The following is a 14,159-nucleotide window of genomic DNA, read 5'->3' on the forward strand; positions in this document are numbered from 1 at the left end:
GTTTATTAAATTATTCATTGAATTTAGAATAAATAGACCAAATGATATTTCGAAAACGTTGTAGAATTAAAATTTAATCTAAAGATAATTTAATTTAGATGATTTATTGGATATAATTTCAGTTACATTAGTTGTGAAATTCATCACATTAAAATATTGTCGATCCAACAAAATTACGACAATACAAGTACGTAAAATTGTCTATTATTTATATATTTGTGTAGACTAGATAAAATGTCGTCAATTACTTAGCGATTCGGCATATAGCTTAAAAATATTAGTTAGTTCAGCCCTTTACCCCAGGGAAATAAGCTTTTTGTAGAAAGCGGGAATAAGCAGAAATACGCTTTTTGGGAAACGTTGTAGATACATCTGGTTTTTAAAGGATTTTTTTTAAATTATTTATTTTAAACTTTAAATACAGATTTTAGATATACACATTTAAATACTTTTTAAAAAATAAGAAAAATGTTTGGTACATATCAAAAAATGTCTTATTTCAAATAAAAAATCTTTCTGTTTAATGTTTTCAATCAAATAACTACTAGGGTATAAACTAAAGAAACAGTTAAAACTAAACAATTAAATCGAAAACTTCCAAAGGATCCTCACACTGTTCTTCTTTTTCTTGTTGATCTCCCATATTTTCCTGCTGCATCCTTCGCTGGTCCGTCCCGCTGGACGGACGTTCATAATCTTAATCTTAGACACAAGAATACCCTCACTTTACCTAAACATACAACATCCTTTTTTAAACGTTCATGTTCATATTCAATTGCTTGCAATATTAACAGTTTGTCCTACAATATTAAAAATCTGTCTAGAGTCAAGTTCAAGAGATTAATTTATGAGCAGTTGTTAGCTGAACAGTAATTTAAAAATTTAAGAATTAAAAAAAAATAAATAGTTTATAATTTATAAATTTAATATGTACTTAATATTTTTATGTTTTATTGTAAATACAATTTCATTATTTAGATATAGTCTATCTATCCTATTTTCGGGGGGTTAGGTGGAAGAGCAGTTGTGTGCCGCTGTTGCACAGTGGTACACAAACTGAATCTCGCCCTACTGATATTATATTTCATTGTAAAGTAAATTTAATCTGTTGTTAATAAAGACATTTATTATTATTATTATTATTATTATTATTATTCTCATTTTCATCTTCTATGTTCTCTTGCTGACCAACGTGTTCATCCTGACCTGGAATTATTATGCTTTTGTAGTACGACAGCGACACCAAATTCTGCCAGTCCTTTCCAAAATGCTTTGTAAGTAAGGCAGATACGTCTCGTAATTTCAAAGGTGATACTTTTACTCCAACTTTAACAGGATTTGGAGGAGTAATATCCTTGATTTTCTTCTTCTGCAGACAGATTGGTAGTTACCCAAATCCGTTCTGTAATGTACTTCACCCTTAACAAGAATATTATTGTTTTCGATATTTCGTTTGAAAATTAATCTTTTAGCAGGGTTAAATTGAAAATGCCCCGACCCTGGTGGACGCAGAAACATTCCAATGGTGGATTTCCAATCAAAATTTATTCCTGTTAGTCTTATAACAGTTGCAAATTCGGAAAACAGTTCGGTATACTCTTCGGGACTTATTATAACATCAGATTTTTTAATTTTTTTTTTTAATGCGCGCAAAAACACTATCAGAGGGTAAGAACGAATGTCTTACAACTGGAAATATGTATTCTAAAGTTTTGATTTCTTGCGGCGCATGTTTCAAAAACCAGAAACTCAACATACCCTTCTTCTTCCTATGGTGAAGTGCACCTATAGTGCGTTGGCGAATTATCTTAAGGTCAGACGTCTGTCTTTTGCGGCATGCAAAAGTTCGCCAGTGTTAGTTACGCCTGTCCAGTTCTTATGTAGCCATACAGAACATACCCATCATGTAGAAATTTTTATTTTGTGCCCCACACCCATCTGATACTAAACGAACAACTCTGGTATGTTGATATTCGTTAGGCAATGGTACACAGCAGAACATACTTCGTTGGGACCTTTGTTATGATCGGTTTCATTCCATTCATAAGTGTATACATTTTCCTTAGTTTGTGTACATTTCGAATCACCAACGATTATAGTAAGATTATACTTGTACAGAATAGTATGCACTCTGATCTGGAACTCGAGGCAGAACTTGATTTTTCTGGCAATCAAATGACAATATTAAGAGATCCTCCCGTTTTTACTTTAAAAATGAATAAAACGCTTTAGCCTTAAGTTTGTGGCACCTTTTTTCAGTCATTAGTGTTTCTTTATTCTTTTGATGTTTTTCGTTTTTCATTCTCTCAGAAAGGGAAATACATGTTGAGCATTCATCTGTTCTTGGGCTCCCAAAACCAATATTAAATACTGTACGAAATATGTGACGAAAATACGAAGCTTTAACTTTCTTACTCCCATCAGTCGTTTTAGCATCATACATCCTAAACATCCTATTTATATGAAGATCCGAACTTAAATACATGCGGTTACAGGTTTTACTTCTGCAATAATGGCTTTTGATTACATTAAATTTTTTTATAAAAGCAATTACAGATTCTCTTTTCTTTTCATATAGTTTGTATTTTCAATTGCCTCCCCTAGTCTCTGAAGGCATTGTACCAGAGTTAAAATGTCGAGTAACAACACCTGTTACCCTGTTCTTTGATAGGCGCAAAGTGTCTAAAAATGCCTTTTGGCATACACGAATCTTTTCTTTCTTACTTTTACAGAAAATAAAATACGACACAGTCATTGATTTAGGTCCCTTTGTGTTGGTAACAAGTCTTGATTTTTTTGGAGCGAAAGCATCCGTGTATTTTAATACAAATGAGTCTTGTTTACTTTTTACGTCTAAGGATCTCTCACTACTTGTCCTGTAAAATTTCTTGTGAAATATTAACTGATCACAACGTTGTAATTCGTCGCAACGATAAGCTGATCCTTTTTTCGCATGTCGACAAGTTATATTCTTCGGTGGACCAGGAGGACCATATCTGTAAACAAATAAAAGTCCTAAATACATAAAAACGCATTTTCTGTAAGATAAATCGATTGCAGAACTTGTCTGAAGTGTGCTGACTAATTGTCTGAAATATGCTGGCTAATTAATTGCCCTTTACGGAGCGAAAGCAAAAAACCACATTACTAAAAAGAATTTAATACAACCTAACCTAAAACTAACCGTTGCTTTTTAACTGCTTCCCTTGCCCACGAATCTATATTTCGCTTTCTCTTCCGGGGATTTTCCGTCTCTGAAGGATGGACTTCCATTATTTTCACTCTCGCCCTGTATTTTAACAAGCAATCAAATTTACAAGAAGAAAACACTTTGGATGATAAGAGTAACACAAACACACACAAGCTTGTGAGTAATACTGACTGACACATTGCTGAGAAATCCAGCTGTGGATGACGTAATTCAAATGTGCGCAAGCCAAGTTCACTTCTGTGATGTATCTGCTTTTGAAACAGAAGTTGTATGACTTATCTGGTTTTGAAACTAACTCGAAAACTGAAAGGCTAAAATCAATGAAAAGTATCTGTTTTTGAAGCGTAAGATTTATCAGGTACATGGATGTAGCCTTTAATTTGCCAAAAACGACTTAATCTTAATTTCGTGAAAATAGTGATGTATCTGGTTTTTAAACTAAACGACTCACTTCCGCGGTTCGGATACTCAGCACTAAACCAGGCAATGGCGTAACCGGGGGAGGGGGGGGGGGAGATCATCCTGGTTACGTAGTTAAAACCAGGCAACTAGGCCACCTTGTTTAGGGAGGGGTATAAATAAACTCACGGAAAAAGATGATTATAAAGCTATTAGATTGTTTTTTCTCCCGTCTTTGTTTAATAAATTTTTGTGGCGTAATTTGAAATATTTGTATCTTAATTGAACTGAACTTAATTTAATCGTTTAATGATACTGTTTCTGGTTACTTTCTTTCTGCATCTGTAGTGTTCAACTATTTTATGGAACATATCTAAACTTATTTAAACATTTACAGCTTACCAGCTTACCTTAAATAGCGTTTGTTTACTTTACTTTACCAGCTTCGCTGGTCCTTACACCATTAGGCTTGAGTGAAAAACTTTTTTTTAACAGTTGCACAACATTTTCAATTTTGCGGAAAGTAGCATATCGTTTTTTATATTCCAAATCAAGTTCATTAATAAAACGTGAGAACTAAGTAACATCAATATCTTTGTTACTATCACAAACGAATTGAGAGGAAAGTTCAAAATTTCTGCCTTAATATTCTCAGAAAAAAGTTCAATCTTTTTAGAAAATCTTCTAATATCCGACAAAAGTTCACAAACAAGTTTTCACCAGACGTCTTAAGATATCCGCCAAAAATGCTATAGTTGCAACGTTTTCGGTGTCCAAGAGGAAGCCCAAATGGTCATTTGTAGCGTCATTATTAATAGTGGACAAAAATTCTTTTATATTGTCAAGTATTGCAAAGAATCTTTCAAGTACTAACCTTGAATTTACGATATGCCTCAAATATGATTTTGCACGTACAAAGTTCACTATCTTCATGATGGTTTGCATTGTACTGTGAAGAATTGGATTTAAACTGCAACACAACATACTTTTATGAATAATACAATGATACGATATTAGAACTGAACCTATTACTATGAACTATTACTGAACCAAGACTTTTCTACACCCAACCATCGCTGCAGCGCCGTCCGTAGTGATCGAAATAACTTTTTTTTTAAATTCAAACCAGCCTTGCCAAAATAATCCACAGCCTTGTCTAAATTCTCTCCTGTAGTAGTTCCTGATATTGGCAAAATAGTCCATAAATCTTCGACAAACTCTTCACTGGTTCTGTCCAGGTACCCCCCCAAAAATTACAAGCTGTGCTGTATCTGTAATGTCGCATGACTCATCCAATGCCAAAGCAAAAATATTTAGTGACAGCCAAGATTTGTTTTAACGTTTTGTATGTTTTATCTGCCAATACCTGTGTATTCCTTGTGCTTGAAGTAGTAGATATTGGAATACGCTGAATAGTATCGACAACATCCTTTTTATTTTCAAATAATGAATTTCCTGATTCCAGAAAACACTCTTTAACGATAGCCGCGTCAATAAATGGCTTCATGTATGGCAAGCGCCCAGGAAATGCGCAAAGAAGCCACAGAACATTTTTCTTGATCGGTCATTGATCGCTTAATAATTTCCGTAGATTTCCGAATTAGAGTTTATATTCTTTATTTTTCGTCAAATATTTGATGTTTTGTTTCGTTATGCCGTTTAACATTCGAACTTTTAATTATTGCCACAGTCTGATGGCAAATCAAACAGATACTGCTCCAACTCGGTTTGGCAAAGTGAAACAATATAAAGCTGACCATTCAGGTTGAAACTGCATGTTTTCTGATTAAATTTTTCTTTTCTTATCAATATTGATATAAATGTAAAATATAAACAACGCTATGATAAACATCGTACTCCTTGGCTCAGTGGTCGATGTTTTGCGATATTTAGGTATTCGATAACATCGATGCTAAATCGATGTTAAATGAAAATATAAAACATCAACACCAGTAATATTTAGTTTTATTAAATACAATAGAATTATCATAAAATTCCACAGAATGGTTACTATACTGTCAGTCAATATGCAATTTGAAATAAGGTATGTGCAGGTAATATGGCCACCTTAAGAACTTTTGTCTGTATTTGTGGCCAAATATAATTATTTTAAAAAGTAACTGTTATTACAGTTACATGGGGATATACATATCTAAATATAATATGTTTATTGTATAATTTTTCAAAAATTATTAAAAATATGATATTTATAACTTAATTAAAAAAATACTGCTATTGGCCATATTACCAACATGGTGTCGCTAATATGGCCACTCTACAGAAAGTAAATTTTTATATCTAATTATGAAGCTTAACACAAAATAGAATAAAATAGTTTCAGATTTTTTAACAGTTTTATTACATGTTAAGCAAATACAGTACAGAAACTTAATATTGTCCTATTTTTCACAATCAGGGCATAAGAACGTATCAATTTTGTCTTTAGCTGTGAGACCCATGCACTATTCGTGGATATAAGTGCTACATACGCTACACAGTCTCATATCTACCATCCTGTCTTCCTTGCATAATTTGCAGAACCAAAATTCTTGTTTTTTTGTTCCCTTTTTCTTAGCAGGCAAGGTCTTAAATTTGTTTTTTGGATTGGGTAATTTTCGTAGCATTGACGAGACTCTTTTACCATTTGTAGTATGCGTATTGGCTTCAATATTTTCTGAATCACTTTTTCCAATACATCTACCGAATAAATCTTTAGTAACAACTTGGGCTCGACTGTTGATAGCTGGTTTTTTAGGCTTTTTGTTATCGTTCTTTATTGCTGCATTTTCAGGTGTTTCGAACATAATTGTGAATGAAGTATTTTGGATGTTTGAGAAATCACTGTGATCGTCTTCTGAATCAATAACTTCATCACTGCTAGAATCATGCAAACTAAAGGATAAGTCAGAGTTGCTACTATCAGTGTCTAGAAATGGTTTTTCCGGGCGATTCTTCTGTTGAAAATCTGAAGTAGAGGGACGTCAAGAGTTACTACTATCAGTGACGAGACATACTTCTTTTGAGTTATTTTTCGGTTGTAATCCCAAAGTAGAATGACAACGGTAATATTTTTGTTGAATGCCTGAAGTTGATGGCATGGATAAATCATCTGCTTTATTACAAGCGTTAGTTTCTGATAATGTGACATTCTCTTTATCTTCCTGATGTTGGTATGTGATAGTACTAGGATCAAACGCATTACCACAAGAAACAATGGTAACACTTTCTCCATGTTCGTTTGCAACCACATGTACTCTTCTAGCCCCTTTTTGCGCCAAAACTTTCTGCTGGTGGTGAAGTGTTAACCTGCAACCTTTCTCGTCTACATTATATATCCGTTCGGGCTTATCAAGTATGCCCATTTCTCTTAAAATACCTTCCAGCTTAGTAAAATGATCTTTTACAATAAATTTATTAAGCTTTTGTGCCCTAGCCGGATTTAAGTTTTGTGCTTTCCTAGGTCTGATTTGAGGATTGCCCTTCATAAAACCACGTAGCCAATAACGACCAGCTATTTCTTTGCTTTCTTGAAAAGGATTTGGGATATTATTGAGTTCTGTAAACCGATATAAACACTAACAGAGTACCCTTGCAGTAAGTGGATATCCAATTTGCGAAAGACGGATAATACGTTGAACTAATTCTGCTTCTTGGGCATTTGTAAGTAGTCTTTCGCCCTAGACAAGACTTTACTTGTTTTCCCTCTTCTAAATATCGTCGAAGTGTCCGCCTTGGGATGTGATATGTACGACTAGCTGTGTTAACTGCGGTCCCATTTTCCACCGCTCTTAAAGCTGCTGACAAATTTTCTTCCGTCCAGTTGCCTCGTAGGCCCCTGCGCTGATACTGGGGCATTTTTTATTTTTGTAATAAAAGAAATAAAATCAATACAGTAAACAAAATATGCATTGTAGAGTAATATGGCCACGTAAGATAAATATGGCCATGGCCATATAACCCTACTTTTCACCTGGCCATATTACTCAACACTGTATTTTGATATTTTGTCTAAGAAAAAATGTATTAAATCAAAATTTATACAATAAAATAAGAACATGTACATGATTTTGAAGGTATACGAAACATGTAAGTACAATTAATATATTAAAAACTTACCTATTAGATTCAGTTAAGATTTTTTTTTAAATTACGAAATTAATAACCAGCTTCTGCAATGACGAGTTTTCACAACAATGGTGTATGGTTCTGACGTATAGCGAATGTGGCACTATCTGTTTAACAATTTCGGCACTAAATGTGTATTACTATGCTAATATCAAGACATAAAGTTCTACCGTTTAAACATAAAAATAGTAAGAAATTTGTTGGATGGTCATATTACTGTACATGGCCATATTACCTACACCTACCTTACAAAGAAATTCATTTTATTATGGTTCTATTACCTGAAAATTTGTATACTTCATATATTTGTATAATTATATACAACATTTTTGAACATTTCGTTAAATAAAACTTGTTTTACATTTTTAAATTAATTAAAAACCAGTATATCATTGTCTTCAAAACCGTCATAAAGACTCTTTGACAAACTGACCTTTTAACTTTTTCTCGCGGCTTCTCAAATTTGATTAAAATGTTCTTTTATTCAAGGAACGCTTTATCACTGTTCGTCATCAGGGGCTTAGAAAACGTTTATAAGAATAAAATTCTGGTCCCATTCATGATATGTAAATTAGATTTCCTTGGAGAATACGCCAACATTTGGATTTTTTTCCTTTATTCCATGACGAATGCCGTGTCTTAATAAAAAAATTTATTACCATTTTGGTTTTTTAAATTTTAAATATTGTTATGAAGTTTATGTAAGAATTTAATAAATTTAATAAATAATGTATTGGACACCTTTTAACATGTTTATTACGAGTATTAACATTACAATATAATTAGCATTGATCAATAAGGAATTATTCTCTAAGGTGAATCGCTATTTCAAAACTGTGCTATCACTTGTATCACTTAGATTGTAACTATTAGACAAATATTTACGTGTATTATAAATTTACTATACTTTGGTTACTATTGTTATTAGTGCAATTATTTTTAATGAAGACCCAATGGGAGGAAGTGCTTCCCATATAATGACATGGATTTCACCAGATGGAACCACGACCAATAAAATCGACCATGTGATGATAGACAAACGGGCAGCTAGTAGTCTCTTAGATCTGAGAACACCACGATGAGCATGCTGTAGATCAGACCATCTTCTACTTCAAACCAAATTTGGATGCAGAGTTAACAAAGAAAGAAACTAAAGAGAACAAAAAACAACCAAACTGGACCTGAAAAACGGAAGATTCAGGAATATAAAGAGAAGTTCGAAGAAGAAGTCCCAAATGAGTTAAGGACGCTAGAGAGCACTACATAAAGGGCAAATGGAATAATATCAAAATAGCAGCACTGACAGCGGCAGTGCCCACGACGAGTGCAGACAAGCAATAGAGAAAAGAAATGAAGCACACAAAATTTATATAACAAGAAAAACACAGGCAAGACGAATCATTTGAAGTCGCAAGACGGAAAGCAAACAAGATATATAGAAGTAAAAAAAGAGCCTATGAAAATGGACAAATCGAAAAAAAAAAGAAGAAAATTTCAAAAACAACGGCATTAGAGAGGCTTACAAATGCCTAAAAAATATTAAAAGTGGGTATAAACTTCAAACAAGTCTATGTAAAAACTAAAGTGGGCAAATAATCAGTGACCAACAGTAAGTCACAGAAACCTGAAAGCAATATTTTCAGATCCTACTTAGTACACAAGTAGACATGGAAGATGAAATGGGAGCAAACTACGTAGAAGAGAATGAAGTAGAGAATGGAGTAGAAGCTCCAACCATAGAGGAAGTTTTCAAAACTATGAAAAACAACAAAGCCCCGGGAGTTGACGAAATACCAGCAGAATTGTTTAAAGTAGGTGGCGACCACCTAGCAAGTCACATCCACGGGCTCATCAAAGACATATGGTAAGAAGAGAAAATACCCGACGACTGGAAGAAAAGTATAGTATGCCCGATCTATAAAAAAGGAGACAAACTACAGCCTATAAAGTCCTCACGTATGTTATAAACCAGCGGCTCCAACCACTAGCAGAAAATATTGTTGGAGAGTATCAGACGGGTTTATGACGGATAAGATCGACACTGGATCAAATATTTACAATTAAACAGATCTTGAATAAATCATGGGAACATGACATTGATGTTCACAACCTGTTTGTAGACTTCAAACAGACATACGACTTAGTCAAAAGGAACAAACTCTACAATATATTGGCTAAATTGGCAATACCACACAAGCTAATTAGACTCATTAAAGCCACAATGAAATGAAACTCAGGCATGGGTGGAAGCAAAATAAAGGAGGCCAATGCTCAATTTGGGCTGTAGTGCCGTAGAAGAAGAAGAAGAGAATGAAAACTTAAGGTATATTGTCTGATGAAGCAAAGTTTAACAAAAAATAGTAATAATAATAGAGAGTTCTGCTTCAGCCTTAAGTAATCCAACTTTGGACATAGGTCTCCCCCAAATCAATCCAGTGTTTTTTTTTGCGCCACTTGCGTCCAGTTGTGTTCTCCGATTCTCTTAATGTCATTAACCCATCTCATTTGTGGTCTTCCTCTGTTTCTCTTTTCTAAACATGGTCTCCATTTTGTATTTTGTGGTTCCATCTTTTATTCTTCAGTCGGGCATTGTATCCCGCGAAGCTCCATTTTAATTTGACAACATGTTCTCCTGCGTCCTTTACTTTGGTTTTGCTTCTAATCCATTTGTTTGTTTTTTGTCTATAAGTCTCACCCTGAGCATTGATCTTTCCATCGCTCTTTGTGCCTTTACTATTTTATCCATATTAGACTTGGTTACTGTCCACGTCTGTGAACCATACGTGAGTATAGGGAGGATACACTAATCGTTAATTCTGGTTTTCAAATATTGTTCTATTTTTTAGTGCTTTCCAAGATCCAACTCAGTTTTCCAAATCCTGCTCACGCTAACCTTATTCTTGTGGCAATTTCGGCAGTTCGAGAACGTTATTTTAAAGATAGTTCAAGTTTTAATGTTTTTTGTGCAATAAAAATATTCCTTTGATGCTATTGGCTACTTTTCAGAAATAATATCTTTATGAGAATTATGTTATGGATTATCTCATGGATTATATGTTGCAATATTAGTTAAAGCCTTTGTTTGTTGTAACTGTTTTTGAATGGACCAATAAATGCACGTGTCCCTCCTACATGGGTATTCAGACGCTTGTAGAGTAACTGGATATAGCCGTAAGTTTTTTAAAACAAAAGGTGAATCTCCTGGAAACATATAAAAAATGCTGCAGGTGAGCATTCTTTGAGTTTATTATCAAATACAAGTTTGCCTCTCAAATAATTGTGATCCGTTACATTTTGGTTGGCAAAAGGTTAAAAATGGATTAGAACCGATCACATCTAACGAAAAAACGGTTTCTTCTAAAGTGTCAGAGAGTATATAATATAAATGTACATTGGAATCTGCGTGCAACAATGTGGTTGTTGCAAACATGGTCCAAAATTTGGGCTATTATGCGAAAATCGTATATAGCTGCTATAGTTCTTTGATTGATAATCGTGATGAAAATGACGATTTGAATGAGAGTGATGACATTAATATTTTGGATGTAATGTTAATAGTTATTTAACCAAAAAGTGTATTAATAAGGGCGATTAACAATTGAGATATATTAACGTTAATGTTTCGTCGACCGAACTTTTCAGAAATAAAAATATCTTAGTTTAAATTTTTATTTACTTAACGATATTTAATGACATACAATGACAGACAGTACTTACAGCGGCTATGTCATATTAAATAATTTTTTAGTGGGAATATAAATAAGTACCTATATGTTTGGTTGCCTACACCACAGGTCACTGCCAATCACAGAGCGTTAAATGTGGTTAAATTATTATACAAGCAATGTATGTTGTGTTGCCTATAATAAAATCGTTCATTAATAGAAAATCATTCATTAATAGGGGTCATTAATCAATGATTTTGTGGGTGTTAAAATTTATCATAAATGGATGGTCGACGTAAAAATTAATTAATGAATAAACTTTTTAAGTACACTTTACATTTATTATTTTACACCCTACCCTTTAATTGAACTTTTTATTCTTTAATTAAAAAATATTTAATATCGCATACATTAAATACATAAATTAAATTAATTAAACTAATTAATAAAATAAATTTCTTACTAATATTTACTATTAAATATAAAATAATATGTCATATATTATATGTAAAATAAAGATGATAAAGAGTAGTTTAAAAAGAAATGTCAATATGTCCTAAAGTGTAAATCACAGCCAAAAAATATCGCCAATGTTCACAAAATTTTCCAAAACACCAATTAAAAAAAATATTGGTCCATATTTAACGAAGATGCAGTAAGTTGTTCGGAGTACCCTTAGATTACGCGGATATGAAGTACGGGCGCTGATTTGTAAAATGAAAATTTAAACCAGCAACAAATTGTGCGCTAGATCTTGTTTATCTCTCTTGTACACTCCGCAGCCAGAGCGCCCGTCATGTCATAAGCGCTTCATTGACGATTGAAAACCAATGTTTTAAAATGAAATAGATCCCAAATACTTATAGGAAAATGATAGAACAAGGTTGGAACTTAAATTTAAATTCTGGGTAAAGTCAAGTTTTTTACTTGTGTTTTGAGCCTTGAAAATCGTAATTTTGTTTTTTTTTTCTCAGTTTTAAAATATTTATAACTCGAAAACGATCAAGTTTACAAAAAAACTACAAGAAATATATTTTGTTCAGAATCGTTTAAAAAATAAAAAGAAATTGTCCGAGCCGAAAAATTTATTGTTAACATTTAAAAAAAAAATGTTCAAAAACATTTTTTGCCTGGGCGACCTCTTGAACCTTATTTTAGGGTATCTCATGAAAGTGATTTTGCAAAAAAGTCTCATAAGAATATTTTTTCTTGTCCTTGTCCTTGTCCAAAACCAATATGTAAAATATCAATATTTTTAATTACCTTTGACAAAAATGATAATAACCAAGAACAATTTTATATACTTACAGCTGTTAAAACGGTAAAACTAATAAATTAGATAGTCAATTACGTTCTTTCATGTTCAGCAACATAAAAGCCCAGCCATATTGTTTGCGAAATAATTAAAATGACGTCACGCTGTTTCGGCAATTTAAATAATTGATTCCGTCCGTACGTCATTACTTTTTTAATTAATAAACGATAAAGATCATCAATATATTTATATTTTATAAATTACGCTTACTGTCAGTCTAGTTTGAATATAAATAATTAAAATGGATTAAACTGATAAAATAATCAAGCTACATTAACAGTTTAAGTTTGACCAATAATATTCTGTGGGCTGTAAATAAACGTCATGCTTCTTTAAAGGTAAAATTATCTGATATTTTAGACTATAATGAACTAGTGGCAGGTGACTATAATAATTTTTTTTTAACGCGCATCATGCTACTTGGGGATCCCATAAAAACGATTCTATTGGTAAACAACTCATTGAAGCAAGCAATAATTGTGATTTTGTAGTTATGAATACTGGCGAACCCACGTGTATTACCCGGCCAGGATGCAATGATTCTATGATAGATGTTACCTTTGGCTCCTCGGACATAGCTAGTGATATAGATTGGGCAGTTTACTCTGACACACTTGGATCGAATCATTTTATGATGAAAATAACTCTTGCAATGCAGCAAATTCCGCAGGACATCACAATTCCGCGATATAGATGGAACCTAAAAGGAGCTAATTGGGAAGAATATAAAGAGTTTGTGGAAGACTACTTTTATAACTTTACTGATGCAGAATATCCAACCACCAAAGAAAAATATGCATTCTTAATCAATTGTATAAATAATGCGGCACAAAGAACTTTAAAAGAATACAGACCGTTTAAGTGCAAAAATCGAACACCTTCACCTTGGTGGGATGCAGAATGTGACAACATAATTTCTGAAAGGAAACATGTACTGCAAGTATACAAAGAAAACCCCACAAAAGATAATTTTCTTGCATACCAAAAATGCATGGCACTTACTAAACGAACATTAAAAGAAAAAGCTAAAAAAAGTTGGATTGAATGGTGTTCCAATCTCAACAAAAATACTCCAGCTAGCATGATATGGAAACAAGCAAAAAAAAAATGAATCGTAAAACAATAAACATTGGTAAGCCACATAATGATGATTTAATAGATGAGTTTTTTAATCATGTAGCTCCCCAGACTGTTCCTTCCACTGTAAACATCGAACATACGATCTTAGATAAAACACATTTTTTGGCAAATAATTTTCACATTAATGAACTAAATTATGCTTTAAGAAATAAAAAAAGTACTGCCCCGGGTTTTGATCAAATAAAGTATCCGATGTTAGAGAACCTACCAATTATAGCAAAAAGGTTTCTTCTACAAATTTTTGATGAGATGCTTGCAGGTGAGTGCATTGAAGACTTTAGGAAAATTATAATCACACCGATTC

This window comes from Diabrotica undecimpunctata, chromosome 9 (genome assembly GCF_040954645.1).
Source record: "Diabrotica undecimpunctata isolate CICGRU chromosome 9, icDiaUnde3, whole genome shotgun sequence".
NCBI classification, from domain to species: domain Eukaryota; kingdom Metazoa; phylum Arthropoda; class Insecta; order Coleoptera; family Chrysomelidae; genus Diabrotica; species Diabrotica undecimpunctata.